This window comes from Crassostrea angulata, chromosome 2, assembly GCF_025612915.1.
Source record: "Crassostrea angulata isolate pt1a10 chromosome 2, ASM2561291v2, whole genome shotgun sequence".
Classification (NCBI taxonomy): Eukaryota; Metazoa; Mollusca; class Bivalvia; order Ostreida; family Ostreidae; genus Magallana; species Magallana angulata.
This window is the reverse complement of record NC_069112.1, coordinates 64,683,646-64,699,029: the sequence shown is the minus strand read 5'-3', so window position 1 is coordinate 64,699,029 and position 15,384 is coordinate 64,683,646. Positions and strand designations below refer to the sequence as shown.

The 15,384-nt window shown below is 35.5% G+C and overlaps 1 pseudogene; it reads left to right on the top strand.

Annotated features, from left to right (window-relative positions):
* Window positions 1-213: 213 nt before the first annotated feature.
* LOC128172720 (uncharacterized) lies at window positions 214-3,042 on the top strand (annotated as a pseudogene).
* Window positions 3,043-15,384: the final 12,342 nt, after the last annotated feature.

Below are 15,384 nucleotides of genomic sequence, written 5' to 3'. Positions count from 1 at the left end.
TGGTGACCCTATAATAATTTTCAAAGTACGTGTATGAATGGCTTACCTATAGATATTTTGATATGGTACAGATGATATCGGTGTATGATTTAAAATTTAGATAGTCTTTTCTTGGAAGAATAATTATTTAGAAATTGTATTTGTTTTATGACAGCACATTTTACATAAATATATGTCACAGTTCATATTAATTTATTTATTTAATGTTCATCAGCGCGCATTGCTGATAGAACGCATTGCTGTATGTATGAATGAGTGCATGTGTGAATGTTGTATAAGTCACGTGGTTTTTCCATTTTTAGGATTTAGTGACCAGGTACATGTATACATGTCTCATTGACCAATGACAGACGACTTTTAAGTCATTAATATGCATGTTTTACTTACTTCGCTCACTATATAAGCGCAAGTCCCGCCAAATCCAGAACCCACAGATTCTACCCTTTACGGCGCTAGTATCATTTACTGTTATATTCCATTCCTGATCTTCAAAGATCCAGTTATTTATTTATTATTTAAAGTCCTGGATACCTGGTAAGATCACTGTTAAACATATTATTGTAACATCATATTCAGTGATATTGTCGGTAAATCACCGGTATTATAATTGGGAAAACTATTGTGTTTGTAACTTATTTAATATGTAGTACATGTAATTGTCTTTCGTCAACGTGTGTGTGTTGTGTTGTGAATGTGTTTTCTGTGTTTTCTAGGTTTCTTTGCATATATAAATATAAAAGCAAAGTACGAATCCAAGTCTTTGATCGTTATTTATTTAACGACCCTGTGACAATGGCGCCCACGTTGGTTATGCTTTGAAGGAAACCAGGGTCCAGATTCCAGCTCCAGGGACAAGGTTCCAACACCAGGGCCAGACATGTTCGAGGCGGCTGTGTGAAAGTGCCAATATCCTTGTGAAAAGTAGGCCTACAACTTCAGTTTATAAGTGAGCGAGCTCCGTCGACCACTACTACTATTCATCTGTTCATACCATGGCTAGCTATTGTTCATACTCGGAGATGAGTTCAATTCAGGACACCGTCCAGTGATCCGATCATTTGTTGAGATCTCTTGATCTAGTGCGGGAACAGGTGTATTCGCGTCGAAAACTGCGCGCAGTGATAGCATCGATTACAGAATTTCCATCTGTGAAAAATTCCAATTAAATGTGAAAAAGTGCTATCCATTCATTTATATGTTCTATGTTTTGTAAATGTCTCAATTGTTTGTAATGTCAATTGTCTTTGTTGTTTACATGTCGTATATGTTATGTTGAATGAGAGTAAAGCCGGCTGTGTGCAAGGTGCGTGCTATTCAAGCGTGAAAGTGATCGGGCTCGAGATTTTTTTTTCATGTGTTTTGATTTTGTACTTCCGGAAGTGTAAAAACGTGTTTTCCCAAGGTATAATTTCAGTCTGAATCGCGATTATGAACGATATTTACACTGAAAATATGTACACGTTTACTCAATGATTTGTTTAGCACATGTTGATGTTGTCATATGTGTTTTGTGAACTGTCAATGTGTCTGTCTTAGATTTTTTTTGTGTTTTCGTGAACAATTTTCCCCACCCCTGCCCACCCCAGCCTATGATCCAAATATTACTGGTCAACTGCGCGCGTTGCATTTCACGATATTTATTTGCAGCCTTGACTAACCCAGAATATAGGACACAAGGACGTTTGGACAAAAAAGATTGACAATCGGGTATTTATTATTGGTATAATGACATAGTGAATACAGTAACTGTTGTCATCAGATATACTTCAAGTCGTGTGTGCATTTGATTTAGTGTGTATGCTTCATGTCTGTATGGTAGAACAAATGCGCATTGCGATAATTATTTTCAATTTGCTTTTGTGTCTGTCTCAGTGTCTAAGGGAAGTAAGAGTCACTATGGCGAGTAATGATGAAACGTCATTGGAAGATCTTATCAGTCAGATAAATTCAGAAAATCATTACAGGGTTATTCCAAAGGAAGAATATCAAATGTTACTGAAGTGTAAAGCTGATAGTGTCAAACAAACTCCTTCTTGTAATCCCAGGTTACCATTTGCTTCTGCAGATGAGGGTGCTAGGCCAAAGTTTAGTCCAAGGGTGAGTTTGCCCTCCCCCAGGTTATTTAACTCTACTATGACTAGTGCTCTGTGTCAGAACTCCAACCCAAATCCAGTCAAACTTCCATCTTTTAGTGGTAGTGAAACATTACAAAAAGGGGATGTCAGTTTTGAAGTTTGGTCTTATGAGGTTAGATGCCTTAAGAGCCAATTATCAGAAAATGCTTTATTGCAGCTTGTTCGTAGTTCTTTGAAGGGCCAAGCGCGTGAAATCTTAATCCCTCTTGGTGAAGATGCCACGATTGACAACATTCTCGGAAAATTGGAAGACTTTTATGGGAATGTCTGCACACCTGAAAATATCATGCAGAATTTCTATGCAGATCATCAGAAAGAAGGTGAGACAATTGTTACCTATGGTTCTAGATTGGAACAATGTATATCAAAAGCTGTAAGATTAGGTCACATTGACTCTAGTGCTAAAGACGCAATGTTAAGGTCAAAGTTCTGGTCTGGATTGAGAAGCGCTCAATTAAGAAATGCTACCAGACATAAGTATGAATCAGTTAAAGAGTTTTATTCACTGCTGAGAGAAGTGAGACAGATAGAACAAGAGGAAAATAATTTAAAATCTGTCAATGCAGTTACAAAGCCTAGTGTTTCCATGTTGACAAATATTGATTCTCTCACTATTCAGAATTCAGAATTTGAACAAATGCAGAAACAACTCTCAGATCTACTTGGTCACATGAAAAAGCTTGATGATCGCATGGGTAAATTAGAGCAAAATGTTTCATCAAACAATTATAATCCACAAAATGCTTACAGATCAGACTCCTTTCAGGGTAGACAACGATATTACCCAAGAGGCAGTGGAAACTACTCGCAGCAACATAGGCGGCAATTCCAGCAGCAGAATCAATCGCGCAACCAGCAGACTAAAAGTGGTAACTCTGGTCAGGTTGTAGGTAACAATTTAAACTAATATCATCTTCTGTTGTGGGGCAAACAGAGGATGCAATTAAGGAAAGCCGTATCAGAACAACAAATCAACAAAATACTGACATTTTATTTTCTAGATTAGTTGGTGAATCCAATGATACTGAAATATTTATCAATAGTGTCAAGACCAAAGCACTGATTGATTCAGGCTCTATGGTAACATGCATTTCAGAAGAATTTTTCAAATGTTTGAATCCTATGCCAACTTTGCATGATATGTCAGAACTTGGACTGAATGTTCAAAGTGCCAATGGCAGTTTGCTACCTTACAGTGGTTACGTAGAGTTAGAAATTTGTGTACCCTGTTTTGGTAACTCATCTTATGCTATACCTGCTCTTGTAGTTCCTCAGACTAATTATTCAAAAATTGTGCCTGTTATTGTGGGAACTAATTTCATTCGTATTTGCAGGAAAACTTATGAACAGACATTAGATGAAGATGTCCCAGATGAGTGGAGAGTAGCATTTAACAGCTTGAAAGATGAAAGGCCAGTTAAGACAACGAACAAGTATACCATCCAGATAGCACCAAATGAAACCAAAGTCATAAGAGGTATAGTAAGAAATGTCAGAAACATTGAATCAGCTGTGACTGAACAAGTCAATACCTCTCTCTCAGGTGGTCTTGTTATTTGTCCAAGAGTTGTTTCCCTTACCAAGTGTAAGAATACTATTACCATACCTGTTAGAGTGTGTAATATATCTGCTTCCATTGTACATGTTCCTCCTAGATCACTTTTATGTGCATTACATGAGGTTAAAGTCATTGATACTTGGAACCCAGACTCTTCTGAATTGGGTATTAGCAGTAAATCTAAGAAATCTCTACAGGACTTGGATATTAAGATTTCAGAGGACAACCTTACTGCTGCACAAGCAAGTCAGGTAAGACAGTTTCTGTCAAGTTGGACACATCTTTTCTCTGAAGGTCCAACAGATATTGGGAAGACGGATTTACTCAGGCACCAAATTAAATTGACAGATGACACACCTTTTAAGGAACCATATCGGCGTATTCCCCCAGGTATGTATGACGAAGTTAGACAACACGTTAAGGAGATGTTAGACGTGGGAGCCATACAACCTTCCAAGAGTCCCTACTCCTCCAATATTGTGCTAGTGAGGAAAAAGGATGGAACCTTGAGGTTCTGCATTGATTACAGAAAACTGAACTCCAGAACTGTAAAGGATGCTTACAACCTCCCACGTATTGACGATACCATTGACAGGTTGGTTGGTTCCAGGTACTTTACCAAATTAGATCTCACAAGCTCCTACTGTCAAGTGGAAATAGATGAAAAAGACAGAGAAAAAACAGCTTTCTCGGTAAGTGGTGTAGGTCTCTTTGAATGCAATAGAATGGGTTTTGGACTGACAAATGCCCCAGCCACATTCCAAAGGATTATGGAAAGTTGTATGGGTGAGTTGAACTTAACGAAATGTTTAGTTTTTCTTGACGACATTTTGATTTACTCACAGACATTCGACGAACATATGGACCGACTAACAGCTGTGTTTCAGAGACTTGAAAAGCATAACTTAAAACTCAAAGCTAAGAAGTGTGAATTTTTTAAGGACAGAGTGACATATTTAGGACATGTAGTTAGTGAGAAGGGCATAGAGACAGATCCAGAAAAGACTAAGGCAATTTCAACTTGGCCAGTTCCCAGTAATATCAAGACTCTTAGAACATTTTTAGGTTTTTCTGGATATTACAGAAGGTATGTTCGGGACTATTCAAAAATTGTAAAGCCTCTTAATGATTTATTGAAGGGTCATTCCACAAAGAAAGGTAAGTCTGGTAAGCAAAAACCAACAGCATGGAAGTGGGGCGACGAGGAATCCAAGGCATTTGAGTGCATCAAAGAGAAATTGATGTCACCACCTATCCTTGCCTATGCTGACTTTGACCAGCCTTTTATCCTCCACACAGATGCATCTAGTAATGGTTTGGGTGCTGTGTTGTACCAGAGACAGAATGGTGAGAAGAGAGTAATTGCTTATGCAAGTCGTGGGTTGCGGAACAGTGAAAGACATTATCCAGCTCATAAGCTAGAATTCCTTGCTCTAAAATGGGCTGTCACCGATAAATTTCACGACTATCTCTATGGCAATAAGTTTGATGTGGTAACTGACAACAACCCACTCACCTATGTCTTAACCACCGCGAAGCTTGATGCTACAGGCCACCGTTGGTTAGCAGCCCTCAGTAACTTCCAGTTTTTAATCTACTACAGGAAGGGTACAAACAACGCTGATGCAGACGGCCTGTCTAGACGACCAACAGAGGAAGTAGAAGTCAGTCCCAAGGTCATCCAGTCCATTTGCAGTGCTTATATGGCAGACCGTGAAAGTTGCCCTTATTTTGAGAATGTATTCCTTTCAGAGGAGGAGGAACCATCATCATGTATGAGTGCAAGTACTAACATGCTTATAGGGGTAGATGTTTCAAGTAAATCAGATTCTTTTTCTGTTGAACCAAATGAATCTCATTCTGAAAACTCGTGTGTCTTCTCCAATATTGACTGGGTAAAAGAACAGTCCTCTGATAGGGAAATAAAGAGAGTTATTGAGCTTGTTCAGTACGGGTTTGCAAAGTCAGATCTGAAAGCAGAGTCAGATGGTGTCTGTAGATATTTGAGAGAGATAGAGAAATTGTTTTTAGATAAGGGTGTACTGTACAGAAGAGCTATTTTACAGAATGAAAAGATTAATCAGTTGGTTTTACCAAGTCATTTCAGAGATACAGCATTTAAACTCCTGCATACCAACCTTGGTCATCATGGACGAGACAGAACCATCCAACTCATGAAAGAAAGGTTTTTCTGGCCAGGAATGTTTTTAGAAATCACAGAAAGAGTAAAAAATTGTGAACGTTGTATTAAGTTCAAAACTCCTGAAAAAAATTCTGCAGAACTTGTTTCTATAGAGAGTTATCAACCATTAGATCTTGTTTGTATGGATTATTTATCACTGGAAAAAAGTAAGGGTGGTTTTGAAAACATCCTGGTCATAACAGATCATTTTACTCGTTACTCACAAGCTTTTCCTTCCAGAAACCAAACAGCGAAAACCACTGCAAAGATTTTGTTTGAAAATTTTATAGTTCATTATGGCTTTCCAAACAGGTTGCATAGTGACCAAGGTAGAAATTTTACTAGCAATGTTATTAAGGAGCTGTGCAGACTAGCAGGAGTGCAGCAATCACGAACGACGCCCTATCACCCGATGGGTAACGGGATGGTTGAAAGATTCAACCAAACTTTAATAAAAATGCTAGGTACTCTAGAAGATAAGCAAAAAGAAGATTGGAAAGCATATGTAAGTACTCTTGTGCATGCATACAATGCTACAAGACATGATAGTACAGGTTATACGCCATTTTTTCTCATGTTTGGCAGGCATCCGCGTCTTGCAATCGATGCCTACCTCGGGTTAGACTCTAACGCGGAAAAAATTCGTAGTCATGACAACTATGCGAAAAAACTCCAAAAGCGGTTAGATTTCTCATACAAGATAGCTTCCCGTGAAGCAGATAAAAGTGCTCACCGCTATAAATCGCACTACGACTCGAAGGTAAGAGAGGCTACTGTTCATGTCGGAGACCGTGTTCTCATCAGAAATGTTGGCTTAAAGGGCAAAAACAAACTGGCAGATAAGTGGGCCAGAGATACATATATAGTTATAAATCAGCCCAATTCCGACATCCCAGTGTTTCAGGTTAGGAAAGAGTTTGGGAATGAAAAAACTAAGACATTGCATAGAAATATGCTACTCCCCATTTCCTATATTCCCAAATTATCTGACCAGAGCAAACCTAGCCCAACTTTGCCCAAACACAGTAATCAATCTAAAGCTTGTCAACAACCAGAGAACCTCACAAGCAAATCTTCTAGGGTTGATGATGTTGTTTCTCTTCAGTCTAGTTCTGAGTCTGGGTCGGAGGATTCAGATTCTGGATCATCTGATGGTGGTAATGTTCATGTTATACCCCAGAGAAGGGTAAATGCTGCACCAGGTGTTGATAGGTATTCACCCCTTAGTTCTATTTATTCTCAAAATCAGAACTATTCCAGTACTCCTAGATCCATATTAGATGCAGGTAATTCTTACAGTCCTTCTACGATGAATCGTAATGTGTCTGTTCACTCTCCTTCTGTAAGAGAATCACCAATTCTCCGAAGGTCCACCAGACAGATTAGGCCACCAACTAGGTATGGTGAGTGGGTGAGTCATCAAATAACTCCTGTGTATTTTGTGTAGTGTATTCAGGGGAGATTGTCACATACAGTTTGATTTCAGTTTTATGAAGTCTGATTTCAGGTGTAACTTTGATCATATTGCGTGTAGTTTGTTGTTGTTGTAAATTGTGATTCAATGATTTATTGTATAAAATGTCAGGAGCCATTTTCCTTAGCAGGGGAGATTGTCACAGTTCATATTAATTTATTTATTTAATGTTCATCAGCGCGCATTGCTGATAGAACGCATTGCTGTATGTATTAGCTGCAATAATGTAGCCCTCTCCGATTTTTTATATCTGATGTTTACTGGAGAGGGCTACAATTCCACAGGATCTCCGTAATGGTGCAAAATTAATTTTTTAATGCGGCTGACTTCGGTCTAAAAAGATCGATTTTATATTTGACTTCCTTTAGAAAAAATGATTTTTTAATTCAGGTTGAACAAATTAACCGTATATAAACCAAAACCAGATAAAACACATCAGCATGTTTACCAGTCGTCTTTTTCAGCAGCCATGACAGTTCTCGCGTGATTTTATGGGATGTACGCTTGGAGTTTTGATGGGCTTGTTAACGTGAATGTCAGTGTAAATAATCGATCTTACCTCGTTATATCACTAAAACATCATTTAAGGAAATGATATATAATGGAAAATTCATATTTACCGCGTTAATTAGGTTTAAAATAGGGGAATTCCTATATTCAGTTCAAGATCCGCTCCTGAATTCTCATTGGCTGTCCCAAAATAAAACCGGTCAAGGTCAGTAAACATGGCGGACAAATTCAACTTTCGTTGTTGACATACACGAAAAATAACCGATATATAGACTATACTTGATATTTTTGGATTAATTTATGCCATAGACATCTACAATGTTTGAGTTCAGGTAAGAAATGCAAATGTTTTTGTCATTTATGTACGATTTGAGACGAAATCGTTGCGGGAGTGAATCACTCCCGCACTTGCACCATTACGGAGATCCTATGGAGTTGTAGCCCTCTCCCAAAAAAAAAAAAAAAAAAAAAAAATCGGGAGAGGGCTACATTATTGCAGCTACTGTATGTATGAATGAGTGCATGTGTGAATGTTGTATAAGTCACGTGGTTTTTCCATTTTTAGGATTTAGTGACCAGGTACATGTATACATGTCTCATTGACCAATGACAGACGACTTTTAAGTCATTAATATGCATGTTTTACTTACTTCGCTCACTATATAAGCGCAAGTCCCGCCAAATCCAGAACCCACAGATTCTACCCTTTACGGCGCTAGTATCATTTACTGTTATATTCCATTCCTGATCTTCAAAGATCCAGTTATTTATTTATTATTTAAAGTCCTGGATACCTGGTAAGATCACTGTTAAACATATTATTGTAACATCATATTCAGTGATATTGTCGGTAAATCACCGGTATTATAATTGGGAAAACTATTGTGTTTGTAACTTATTTAATATGTAGTACATGTAATTGTCTTTCGTCAACGTGTGTGTGTTGTGTTGTGAATGTGTTTTCTGTGTTTTCTAGGTTTCTTTGCATATATAAATATAAAAGCAAAGTACGAATCCAAGTCTTTGATCGTTATTTATTTAACGACCCTGTGACATATATTTTACTTGAAGAAAGAGAAGAAATAAATTTATTTAAATTATATATTTTGTAAGCAGGTATAATCTATCATGAATATCCTTTTTCTTTAGGAAATCCATCGTTGCGTTAGAAGAGGGAAGGTACAGAAAATTAAATGGTTATTGGTGAATTAGGAGATAGAAGACACATTATGATGCCAGTGCTGAATGTTCATAAACCATGCAAATTTTTATTAGAGAAAATCTGAAGACATAAAGAGTACATTTTGAATAATTTAAAGATTTTTAATAGAACTATGTAGATGCTAATATTAGATTCTTGCCTTCAGTTTACATTTTAAGCTCACCTGAACCGAAGGTTTAAGTCAGCTTTTCTGTTCACCTGTTGTCCACCAGTTATTTATTCGTCAGTATGTAAACTTTCCTTATTATTTTAACATCTTTTCATGTTGTCCTCAACCTAATTCATTCTATGGTTAATCAAAGATGCATTAAAGGGTAATGTTCTATTTTTTTTTCTTCAGAGGTTCAGTCCAAACTTGACTTTTTTGAAGTCCAAGTTTTTAGAATAAGATGTCCAGCCGAAGATTGGGCAAAGTAAATAAATCTTCAGAGTTGGAGGTAAGAATTTGAATGCAACTTAAATGTGTGTAATTATTTATGAACTATTTCGTCTTTGTGTGATCAGATATTTAATAGGCTATCAGTACTGTATGTAGGAAACGAAATATGTTTAAAGGATATATTTATCTTCAGGTCAATTTTGATACGCACCGGTACTTGATCAGAGCTGAATCCCAATTTTAGGAAATCTAGTGTTACCGAAGCTTGGAATGACATCAATCAATGGTTCATTGTGGATGACTCCATGTAACAGTTGTATTGGCCGAGCTCTCACCATGCACCCACACCGATGTAAAAAAGCACGATCTGGAAGGCATAGTTTATTTTGTAACAATTAACGGCTGCACCTGGAAAACGCTTTGAATGTTAGACGGATTCCATATTATTCATAACCGGACCAACCCTCAAACCTTAGCCGTATTTTCAGCATCTAGCCGTTTTCTGTTAAAGTTAACCATCATTAAATATTCCGTCTTAACTTAGCTAATTGGCAATTCTTTGCAAGTTATAATATAAAATTTACGGCTCAAACTTGGCTACATCATGTTAAAAGCGCACAACAGTTCATGTTCTGTTCTATAAATAGCTCATTCGTATAAACTGTCTGTTGCTTTCACTCAATAAACTTTAATTCTTTCTTAAAATTGTTTAATTTTGTAACTTTAAATTCAAATTGATAATCCGATTACACTATCAAACAGGTAATATATGTATGTTCTACACACAGGCTAGTTATTTTAATCATAACCTTAATACACAGGCTGCCATTTGTAAACAGACAAGAGCCGCAGCCTCTCCCTGTATTGCAAAGGGGCGTCAACAGGGAATTTTTTTTTCAATCATAATTTTAAACATGTACATACTATTTTTGCCGCAATGTTTAATCAATATAAAGACAGGAATGAGTTATGAACACGCTAGCATATTTATTGTACTGCTACTAAAAGTTGTTTTACTGTGGCCATCAAGCACTTATAAACATTAAATCAGCGTTACCCCTTATCATATTTCTGGCCCCAGAGGCTCGCGCTTTGTGAGTTTTGAATTTGGCAACAACGGTCATGCCTAACTTTCCTGGTCATCTTTGTGTTACAAAATTTAGACATGTGTAAACCGTTATTAGGACTATTTTGGGGGGAAATACAGTGAAACTTATTTACAGCTATTTGATATAAACCAAGTCATATGGAGTTAAGCAAAGTGTGCGAGTTATGTGGACTAAGGGCATGAACACGGGAACCTTAATGTTAATATAGAAAGTAAGTCAATATAAATTTTGATTATGATCATGACTTTATCAATAATAGTACTAAAGTACAGTTAAAATTGTGCTAATTGTATGTGAAGAAAAAATAGGTTTAAACTATTCTTCGTTTGAAAGATATTAGACAGTGCATGAAGGTCACACAATGTATAAGCTATAGAAATCCCTTTAGATTTGAAAGCTGTTGAAAACAACTGACATTGTACTTAACAATTAAAAAACAAGGAAAACAACAATACCAACAAGGCATTGGGTATGGTGGCAAAGATCTGCCACCACTTGTCAGATAATTATGTCGACTTGTCAGATCTTGATGTCGACTTGTCAGATAATTATGTCGACTTGTCACTTATCCACGTGTTTAAAAATTTAACACTATAACCTTTCCACGCCCGATTTGTGTCATCAAGTTGAAATAATATTTTCTGACAAGTCGACATAAGGATCTGACAAGTCGACATTAGCATCTTTTAAGTCGACATTATTATTTGACAAGACGACATAATTATTTGACAAGACGACATAACATCTGACTTAAGTCGACTTATTATATAATTTTCTTTAAATTAGTGGCCATAGTATTTTTTCTGTCAGATAATTATGTTAACTTGTCAGATCTTTATGTCGACTTGTCAGATACTATGATGACAACTTAATGGCAGTTAGTGGCACTAACACGCTTTAACGATAAAATATTGAGTTTCTAGTCAATATGGTTATTTTCTGACAAGTCAACATAAAGATCTGACAAGTTGACATAAATATCTGACAAGTCGACATAATCATCTGACAAGTCGACATAACTATCTGACAAGTGGTGGCAGATCTATGCCACCATAATTGGGAGGGTGGCAAGCTGCCTTCTTATATGTAAGCTGTCCTAGAATGAACATTGAGAAACAACCTGATAAAGATAAAAACTAGCTCAAAAGCAGAAGGACAATGGACATGGGAGACTAAAAAATAGAATGTCAGTCATACCATTTACATGAACCCTACCAAAATCAAAGTTTTGAAAGGTAAGGATGTGATCTCTTTTTATTTGTTCACATTGTTTAAAGGTATTCTTTATAATCATGATAATAACAAAAAAGGTATATATGTATATTGATATATTTATATTTGATCGAGTGTTTGGTTATAAGTAATACTTTATCAAATTACATGTATTTTTTCAGAATATGTGAGAGAAGTATTTTAGTGATGCAATTACCGAAAAGCTTCGAGGAAGATCTGAGCTACTCTAGAAACTTTTCAAGGAACTACCTGTACAAAAGAGTGAAAACGTGGACTGTAAATCAAAAAGTTCAACTTATTATATTAAGTGGAAGACAAACATTAGGAAAATATAAAGATATTCTGAATGTGATACCTGTATTATGATATGTTAAAAAAAGGAAATACACAGGAATTATAGATGGTTTTATATTTTAAGTATGGCCACTGATTTATAAAAGAAATGGAAGGCAATCATTCCACCCCATCCAGTGCTAATTAAAGGATGTAGTCACCGGATTCAAAAGCATAAATCAAATGAAGTTTTTCTGTCCATTTTAAAAAGTGTTCATCTTTACCCTAAGTCGGATTAGGACGCAACCTTTTATTAAGGCGGATTCCGCCTTATACTAAGGCGGATTCCCCCTTATATTTAGGTGGATTCTACCTAATTTTAGGGCGAAATCTTGCGTATTCCACCTTATACTACGGCCGATTCCAATTTATCATAAGATGGATTCCACCTAAGATGAAGGCGGATTCCTGTTTGCTTTAAGGCGGATTTTTATTACCCGGAATACGCTTAATCTCAATTAAATATTTCGAGCCATATACCGCCAGGACTCCACCCGGACTCCACCCTGAATCTGTGATATTAGTTATACATTCAGAGGAATGACAGACGGAATCCGCCTTTCAAATTTCGCCTACATTCCGCCTTAAGTCAGGGTGGAATTTTTTGTACGGGTTTATATAAAATTAATTCAATTTGGTTTCCGTTAAAAAAATGATCATAAATATCAAATGTTAATAAGGAGAACTATTTAAAATATATCTAACTCTTCTACATTGTTTTACGCCAAATTGAATTTTTTTTATTTATCGTGAAGGAAAACAAATTTATTGGTATAAAAAATAGAAAAAAAAGGGATGGTTATTTGTCAAGGTCAAAATTGAATTGATTGTGAATAGGTTATTATTTAAATTATAAGAGAAATGAAAAATCGACAATTTAATAATAATCATCTGGAATCTTCTTTTTGCATGAATTTAAATTTTGACCTTCTATTTAGTTCTGGGCGTCTGAAATGTGTGTATACACATCACTTATCACCGAAATATTTATGAAAACAAGATTTATTTTTCATGATGAATAAATAATAATTATTCTTCACATTTATTTTTAATTGTTTTGTCAACGAGACAATTTTTGACCATATACAATAGTAGAGAAAACAAAGGCTAAATATTCACCATGACAACAACACGATAACAAAAACATGAACATTAAATGGTCTTTTTCAAATATATTTTTATAAACAGACTAAGGAGAAAACAATTCAAATCTCTGTGACGACATAACGTTTTTTACGCATAAATACACATATCCAGTAATATTTCTACGTATAACTTTCTGTTAACATAGTAAAAAAAAATCAATCATTTTGCAATTAGTTTTTTAACAGTGAGGACACTCAATTTGAGGGAAAGTTTAAAGATGTTTAAGTGTGTATATTGTCATTTAATTTTTGAAGATTTAATAGCATGGAAAATCACGAAAAAACGAGTTGGAATATAAATTAATCCACGATAGTTAAGATAAAAAAATATTTGAGTGAAAAAAAAAAAACCAAAAAAAAATTAATAATTCTATCGTTATTTTTTTTTTAAATCTAATTTTTTTTATGAATTCCTTAGTTATATTAAAATCTTCTTCATGTTAATAATTATGAAAAAAACCAAGTTTCATATTGAATATGTATCGTGATCTTTATATATTTTTTAAACGACGTGATTGGCAAATGGAGGTAATACAAATCAATAAAAGGTTTTTATATAACCAAGCATTACAGAGTTTTACTCTTGTTTTTTTTTAATCGCGTAAAACAAACATAACGTAGTTATCGTAGAACAAACAACACTTGTTTAAATTTGTGAGTGTCTGTAAGGGGGTTAAGCGATTATTCTTTAAGTGCCTTTTAGAACTCGTAAAACAAAGAAAACTTTTTTATATAAATTTTAAAACGAGCATTATAGAATTTACATTTTATAAATATCCATCGTCGGTGAAAAAAAAAAACAATAAAACAAGAGGCCCATGGGCCACATCGCTCACCTGAGGAACACTATGTATGAGAAAATCAGCTTAACGGAGTCATAATACAAACTATCTGGACAATGTACAATAATACATGTAGATCCTGTATTAATAAAATCCATTTCCCCCTGGATATTCTTATGTTTATAATCATTAGTCCCTTTACTAACAGGATGATTTTATAGTCATATCACATGTTGAGTATTGCAGTTCTCAAAAAGATCCTTAACAATTGTTTATATATGGGATATAAACTACATCAAACTCTGAACCTTCTTGTGAGGCCAAAGAATTGTTCGGGGCCAAAGTCTTAACAATTATAAAGAATCGTCTGGCTGATTAGTTTCTGAGAAGAAGATTTTTAAAGTTTTACTCTATATATTCCTTTGTTAAACTTTGACCCCCCATTGTGGCCCAAACCTACGCCCGGGGGTCATAATTTTCACAACTTTGTATCTACAATACCTGAGGATGCTTCCAGACAAGTGTCTGCTTTGCTGGCTTATTACATGTAGTTTCTGAGAAGAAGATTTTTGAAGATTTACTTTATATATTCATATGTTAAACACTGACCCCCTATTGTGGCTCCAACCTACCCCCGGGGGTCATGATTTTCACAACTTCTTGGAGGATTCCACCAAAAAATGCAAGATAGCATTGTGGAGGAATCTAGCTGATCAGACCAGGTGACTACGTGAAGGTCTTTGACTGCATTACAAACACCTTCAGAAATAAGGTATCCTTATCTACCACGTCCAGGACAACAATCACTGTAAGTTTGCCTTTCCTTCTATACATTTCTATTATTTTTCATTATATAAATGTTGCCTGATGTCCTACAAATCTTAAAATCTGTAGTAAATAATAAAGTTCAATAAATTTTATTTCATTTTTTAAACAGAAAACAGTGCCCAGAAAAAAATGTTAAATGGGAGATATAATCTGTATGCATTGAGGACAAGAACACTGCCACCCTGTTGCTGAAAGATGACAGAGTTGTGACTGTTCAAAATTCAACCGTAACGTCAAGCGGATTAGTATATTTTTGACGTTGGTGCATTGTGAGGTGCAAACCAAGTTATACAAACTTAACTAAAATTGTCTATCCAATCAAATGCTGCGTTACAACCAGAATAAAGTTATAAATATTTATTAAACTAATTGTCAGTTGAAGAAAATATCACAATAAACTAAAAACATTGGCAAGTTTGTCATACCTTTTTGTAAAATTAAAACGTAGCCTCTTGTCACAATTTAGTATATATGTTCAATTAAAGTTGTATAAG